Source organism: Panthera uncia, chromosome D1 (assembly GCF_023721935.1).
Source record: "Panthera uncia isolate 11264 chromosome D1, Puncia_PCG_1.0, whole genome shotgun sequence".
NCBI classification, from domain to species: Eukaryota; Metazoa; Chordata; class Mammalia; order Carnivora; family Felidae; genus Panthera; species Panthera uncia.
In genome coordinates, this window is record NC_064808.1 from 50,684,604 (window position 1) to 50,692,686 (window position 8,083).

Below are 8,083 nucleotides of genomic sequence, written 5' to 3' on the forward strand. Positions count from 1 at the left end.
GAGCAGGTTTATTCATAATAGCCCCAATTAGGAAACAAAGGAATATCCAATAATGGAAGTGAGTGAATAAATGAATTGTAGTAAATCCATACATAGATATACAAAAAATAAATTAAAGAGAATATATCACCAATACTGATGAAGTATCATGCTCCCTGATTTCAAATTATGTCGCAAAGCATAGTAATCAAAACCATATGGTATTGACATACAAACAGAATAGACAGGTGGAACAGAGTCAAGAGCCATAGACCCCTATCTTACACCACTCACAAAAATTAACTCGAAATGGATTAAAAACTTACATGGAAGATGTGAAACCATAAAACTTCTAGAAGAAAATGCAGGGAACAATCTCCTTGACTTCAGTCTTGGCAATGATTTTTTTTAATATAACACTAAAAACAGTGGAACAAAAAAGCAAAAATCAAGTGGGATTGCATCAAACTAAAAACTGTGCAGCAAATGGGTGATGAACATTAAAGAGGGCACTTGTTGAGATGAACACTGGATGTATATGTAAGGGATGAATCACTGGAGTCTATTTCTGAAACCAGTACGACACAGTATGTTAATTAACTTGAATATAAGTAAAAAAATTAAAAAAAAAACCCTCTGCACAGTGAAAGAAACAATCAACAAAATTAAAAGTCAACCTGCAGACTGGAAGAAGATATTTGCAAACTATATATCTGGTGAGGGGTTAATACCCAAAATATATAAGCAATACTCACTCTAAATGTCAGTGTCAATAAGCAAGCTTGTACAAGATGTATACAAAGAAATTTTTCAGGCTGGAAAGGAGTGGCAGAATATATTCGACATGGTGAATCAAAAAAATATTCAGCCAAGAATTCTTTATCCAGCAAAGCTGTAATTCAAATAGAAGGAGAGATAAAAAAAAATTCCCAGACTAACAAAAACTAAACGAGATCATGATCACTAAATCAGCCCTGCAAGAAATTTTAAGGGGAATTTCCTGAGGGGATAAAAAATGAAGCAAAACAAAAAAGACCAAAAGCATCAAAGACTAGAAAGGAATAGAGAACACCACCAGAATCTCCAACTCTACAGGCAGCACAATGCAAGAAATCCATATCTTTCAGTACTCACTCTAAATGTCAATGGACTAAATGCTCCAATCAAAAGACATAGGGTAACACAATTGATAAGAAAACAAGATCCATCTATGTGCAGTTTACAAGAGACCCATTTTAGACCTAAAGACACCCTTGGATTGAAAGTAAGGGGATGGAAAACCATATATAATGCTAATTAATTAGCATTCACCAAAAGAAAGCCAGAGTAGCCATATTTATATCAGACAAGCTAGATTGCAGAATAAAGACTTTAACATGAGATGAAGAAGTGCATTAAGTCATACATAATTAAGTAGTTTATCCACCAAGTAGATTTAACAATTGTAAACATTTATGCCTCCAACATTAGAGAACCCAAATATATAAACCAACTAATGACAAACATACAGAAACTCATTAATAATAATACTGTAATAATAAGGGACCTAAGCACCCCACTTACAACAATGGACAGATCATCTAAGCAGAAAATCAATAAGGAAACAATGGCTTTGAATGACACACTGGATTGGATGGTCTTAACAGATACATTCAGAACATTTCATCCTAAAGCAGTGGAATACACATTCTTCTTGAGTGCACTTGGAACATTCTTCAGAATAGATCACATACTGGGACACAAATCGCCATCAACACGTACAAAAAGATTGAGATATATTGTGGATATTTTCAGACCACAACGTTATGAACCTCAAAATCAACCACAAGAAAAAATTTGGAAAGACAATGTATACTTTGAGATTAAAGAACATCCTACTAAAAAATGAATGAGTTAACCAAAAAGTTAAAGAGGAAATTAAAAAGTACATTGAAGCCAATGAAAATGATAACACCATGGCCCAAAACATCTAGAATGTAGCAAAGGCAGTCTTAAGAGGGAAGTATATAGCAATCCAGGTCTTCCTAAAGAAGGGAGAAAGGTCTCAGATAGACAACCTAATCTTGCACCTTAAACAGCTAGAAAAAGACCAGCAAATAAAATCTAAAAACACAGAAAATTGGAGATAATAAAGATTAGAGCAAAAATCAATGATATCAAAAACAAAAAAAACAAAACAAGCAAAAAAAACCCAGTAGAACAGATCAATGAAACCAGTAGCTGGGTCTTTGAAAGAATTACCAAGATTGATAAACCCCTGTGCATTTTTATCAAAAAGAAAATGAAAAGGACCCAAATAAATAAAAAGAATGAAAGAGGAGAGATCACAACCAACACTGCAGAAATACAAAGAATAATAAGATAATATTATGAGCAATTATATGCCAATAAACTGGGCAATCTGGAAGAAATGGACAAATTCCTAGAAACATACACTATCAAAACTAAAACCGGAAGAAATAGCAAATTTGAGCAAAACCATAACCAGTAAAGAAATTGAATAAGTAATCTAAAATCTCCCAAAAACCAGAGTCCATAGCTGGAAGTCTTTCTAGGGGAATTCTACTGAACATTTAAAGAAGACTTAACACCTATTCTTTTGAAGCTGTTAAAAAAATAGAAATGAAAGGAAAACTTCCAAACTCATTTTGTGAGGTCAGTGTTACCTTGAATCCAAACCAAAGTTCCCACTAAAAAGGAGAACAATACACCAATGTCCCTGATGAACGTGGGTGCAAAAATCCTCAACAAGATACTAACCAACTGGATCCAACAATACATTAAGAGAATGATTCACCACAATCAAGTGGGATTTATACCTGGGATGCAGGGTTGGTTCAATATCCACAAATCAATCAATGTGGTACATCACATTAATAAAAGAAAGGACAAGAACCACATGATACTCTCAAGAGATGTAGAAAAAGCATTTGACAAAATACAGCATCCTTTCTTGACAATAACCCTCAAGAAAGTAGGGATAGAAGGATCATACCTCAAGATCATAAAAGCCATATGCAAAAGACCCACCACTAATATAATCCTCAATGGGAAAAAACTGAGAGCTTCCCCCCTAAGGTCAGGAACACGATAGGGATGTCCATTCTTGCCACTGTTATTCAACATAGTATTAGAAGTCCTAGCCTCAGCAATCAGACAACACAAAGAAATGATAGGCATCCAAATCGGCAGGAGGATATCAAACTTTGGCTATTTGCAGACATCATGTTACTCTATATGGAAAACCCATAATATTCCACAAGAAAACTGCTAGAACTGATTAATGAATTCAACAAAGTCACAGGATATAAAATCAATGCACAGAAACCTGTTGCATTTCTATACTCCAATAATGAAGCAGCAGAAAGAGAAATCAAGGAATCAATCCCATTTACAACTGCACCAAAACCCATAAAATATGTAATAATAAAACTAACCAAAGAGGTGAAAAATCTATACACTGAAAATTATAAAAAGCTTGTGAAAGAAATTGAAGAAGACACAAAAGAATGGAAAAAGATTCCATGCTCCTGGATAGGAAGAAAAAATGTTGTTAAAATGTCGATAGTACCCAAAGCAATCTATATATTCAATGCAATCCCTATCAAAATAACACCAGCATTCTTCACAGAGCTAAAACAAATAATCCTAAAATTTGTATAGGGAACCAGAAAAGACCCTGAATAGCCAAAGCGATCTTGAAAAAGAAAACCAAAGCAGGAGGCATCACAATCCCAGACTTCAAGCCATACTACAAAGGTGTAATCATAGAGACAGCATGGTACTGGCAAAAGAACAGACACTCAGATCAATGGAACAGAATAGAGAACCCAGAAATGGGCCCACAAACGTATGGCCAACTAATCTTTGACAAAGCAAGAAAGAATATCCAATGGAATAAAGACAGTGTCTTCAGCAAGTGGTGCTGGGAAAACTGGACAGCGACATGCAGAAGAATGAACGTGGACCACTTTCTTACACCATACACAAAAATAAACTCAAAATGGATGAAAGACCTAAATGTGAGACAGGAAGCCATCCAAACCCTCAAGGAGACAGCAGGCAAAAACCTCTTTGATCTTGGCCACAGCAACTTCTTACTCAACACATCTCCAGAGGCAAGGGAAACAAAAGCAAAAATGAACTACTGGGATCTCATGAAAATAAAAAGCGTCTGCACAGCGAAGGAAACAATCACCAAAACTAAAAGGCAACTGACAGAATGGGAGAAGATATTTGCAAACGACACATCAGATAAAGGGTTAGTGTCCAAAATCTATAAAGAACTTATCAAACTCAACACCCAAAAAACAAAGAATCTAGTGAAGAAATGGGCAGTAGACATGAATAGACACTTCTCCAAAGAAGACATCCAGATGGCCAACCAACACATGGCAAAATTCTCAACATCACTCATCCTCAGGGAAATAACAAATCAAAACCACAATGAGATACCACCTTACACGTGTCAGAATGGCTAACATTAACAACTTAGGCAGCAACAGATGTTGGTGAAGATGCAGAAAACGAGGGTCTCTTTTGCATTGTTGGTGGGAATGCAAGCTGGTGCAGCCACTCTGGAAATCAGTATGGAGGTTCCTCAAAAAACTAAAAATAGAACTACCCTATGACCCAGAAATTGCACTGCTAGGTATTTATCCAAGGGATACAGGTGTTCTTTTTCGAAGGGACACATGCACCTCCATGTTTATAGCAGCACTATCAATAGCCAAAGTATGGAAAGAGCCCAAATGTCCATTGATGGATGAATGGATAAAGAAGATGTGGTATATATATATATATATAACCCAGTGGAGTATTACTCAGCAATCAAAAAGAATGAAATCTTGCCATTTGCAACTACGTGGATGGAACTAGAGGATATTATGGTAAGCGAAATTAGTCTGTCAGAGAAAGACAAGTATCATATGATTTCACTCATATGAGGACTTTCAGATACAAAACAGATGCACATAAGGGAAGGGAAACAAAAATAATATAAAAACAGGGAGGGAGACAAAACGTGAGGGACTCATAAATATGGAGAAAAAACAGAGGGTTACTGGAGGGGGTGTGGGAGGGGGGATGTGCTAAATGCGTAAGGGGCACTAAGGAATCTACTCCTGAAATCATTGTTGCACTATATGCTAGCTAGTTTGGATGTAAATTAAAAAAAAAAAAAAGAATTAGAAAGCCATAGGATGTACATGCCCATGTAAACTGGCCAAAGGCCCCAGTATAAGACAAACGGGGCAAAGGCTCCCAGTATAGAACAAATGGGGCAAAGACCCCAGTATAGAACAAACGGGGCAAAGACCCCAGTATAGGATAAAGGTATAGGAATAGGAAATCTCTGGGTGGAAACATCCAAGATTGGGTAAATAAGATTAGGTAAATGGGCCAAAGGCCCCCAGTATAGGACAAAGGTATAGGACACTAGCAGAAAGCTCCTTTCACAGGAAGGAAGGGCCAAATTAAGTAAATAGGCAAATATGGCTATAGACTGCAGGTAGGCAAAGTTGCACAGAGCAGAGCTAATTAGCAAAAGAAAGATGCCTTGTTTACATGCTCTGTCTTTCTTGTCCCCTAAGACAGTTTAGGTAAACAGAGTTGGGGTCTCATGTCTGTTGTAAACAACCATCTGTCAGGAGCCAGGATTTTGTTTTGTATTGACCCAAACCCCTAACACCACATATCTTCAAAATCCCCTTTTCCCCACGCCCATGAGTTAATGTTCACGGTTTGCGTCTCTTTGTGCACATGCATCACACTTGTAAGCCTTCTGATTTTAATAAAAACAGAGCAACGACCCCTATCCGGGGCTCTTGTCTCCTCCCAGACATTAGCCTCTCTCATATTTTCAATCCTGCATCCTGCTCTCCTGCTGGACAAGAGAGAATTTCAGACCCAGAGTCTATGACACTCATCAAGATAAAAAGCTTCTGCACAACAAAGGAAACAATCAGAAAAACTAAAAAGCAACCAATGTAATGGGAGAAGATATTTGCAAATGACATATCAGATAAAGGGTTAGAGTCCAAAATCTGTAAAGAACATATTAAACTCAACACCCAAAAAACAAATAATCCAGTGAAGAAATGGGCAAAAGACAGAAATAGATACTTCTCCAAAGAAGACATCCAGATGGCCAACTGACACACAAAAGAGTGCTCAACTTCACTCATCATCAGGGAAATTCAAATCAAAACCAGAATGAGATATCACCTCACACCCAGAACGGCTAAAATTAACAACTCAGGCAATGACAGATGTTGGTGATGCTGTGGAGAAAGAGGAAATCTTTGTCGCTGATGGTGGGAATGCAAAGTTGTGCAGCCACTCTGGAAAACGGTATGGTGGTTCCTCAAAAAATTAAAAATAGAACTACCCTATGATCCAGTAATTGTACTATTAAGTATTTGTTCAAAGGACACGGGTGTGCTGTTTCAGACAGGCATATGCACCCCAATGTTTATAGCAGAGCTATTGACAATAGCCAAAGTATGGAAAGAGCCTAAATGTCCATTAACAGATGAATGGATAAAGAAGATGTAAATATATATATATATATTATGAAGTATTACTCAGCAATCAAAAAGAATGAAACCTTGCCATTTGCAACAACCTGGATGGAACTAAAGCATATTATTAAAATTAGTCAGAGAAAGACAAATATCATATGACTTCATTCATATATGGAATTTAAGATATAAAACATGAACATAAGTTAAGGGAAGCAAAATAATATAAAAACAAGGAGGGGTACAAAACATAAGAGACTCTTAAATATAGAGAACAAACAGGGTTGCTGGGTGGGGGGGTTGGGCTATATGGGCAAGAAGCATTAAGGAGGGCACTTGTTGAGATGAGCACTGGTTGTTATATGTAGGTGGTGAATCATTGTATTCTACTCCTGAAATCATTATTGCACTATTTGCTAACTAACTTGGATGTGAATTTAAAAAATAATAATAACTGAAAAGAGATGCTATATAGTCCAAAATAAACCATATAAAATGTTAAAAATAATGGGTAAATTTATGAAGAACACTAAATACAAGATTACACATAAAGCTCATTTTTTTTACAAAGCTTATGTAATTTTTATTCCCAAGTTTTTCACCACCAATTTTGTACATGACATTGTGCTAAGTTTTGGAAAAGATATAAGATAGGTCTGTCTTACAAAAGGAATTAATTCTGAAAGTCTACTCCATTTCAGATCTACTATGCTATGTTGTACCTATAAAAAATATGCCTTCAAGAGTCCTAAGCTATGATTTGGGACAAAATAATTCCTAAGACAATTCCCAATGGCTAAGCTAGGTTCTTTGGGACCCAGATATATCCGATTCCTAATTATCTTTTTTTTCTTATTATAAAAACACACATGGGAAATAAATTCTCCTCTGAGACTGTAGTAGAAATAAATGGGGCAATTAAGTTTTTCCAGCTCCAAAATTTAGAATATCACACACACACACACACACACACATACATGCATGCACGAGCATACGCACATGCGCCCAAACACAGACACAGAATAGAAAAGTTCCTACCTCCACCTGCCACTTTATGGTGTCAATATAGGTATTAGATTTGTCTTGCAGGACCAAAATCATCACATAGAAATGAATATGACTTGATCTGTGGCTATGTCTTCAGTTTCTCGAAGAACTCCAGTAGCTTTCAGGGTGAGCAGATTTCTGAATTTGGGCTGCATTCTTATTAAAGGGGTGGGTGCTAATTATGATAGCTGACCCAGGAGGAGGCATAAGAGAGTTGCCATATAGGGTTATTCTCCTGACCTTTGAAAAGCCACAGTGTACCCCACTATAAGGCAGATTTTACATACTGGCTTATTTGCTCCATTTTCACTTTGGATAAAAACACTAATGTTTCAGCGCCTGAAATACAATCCATATGGGGAGTATTCTAAAGAGAAGTAATCAGTCCCACTGGCTGTTCAAGATACAATTAGCATTTCCAAAAGAAAATGATTTACACTGCCATGGGAGAAAACAAAAGAGTGATGACAGCCTTATTCCGTAGTTTTCTGTTTCTCGTCTACTGTTCCTTTTAGGAAATTGCTTACAGTTCATCT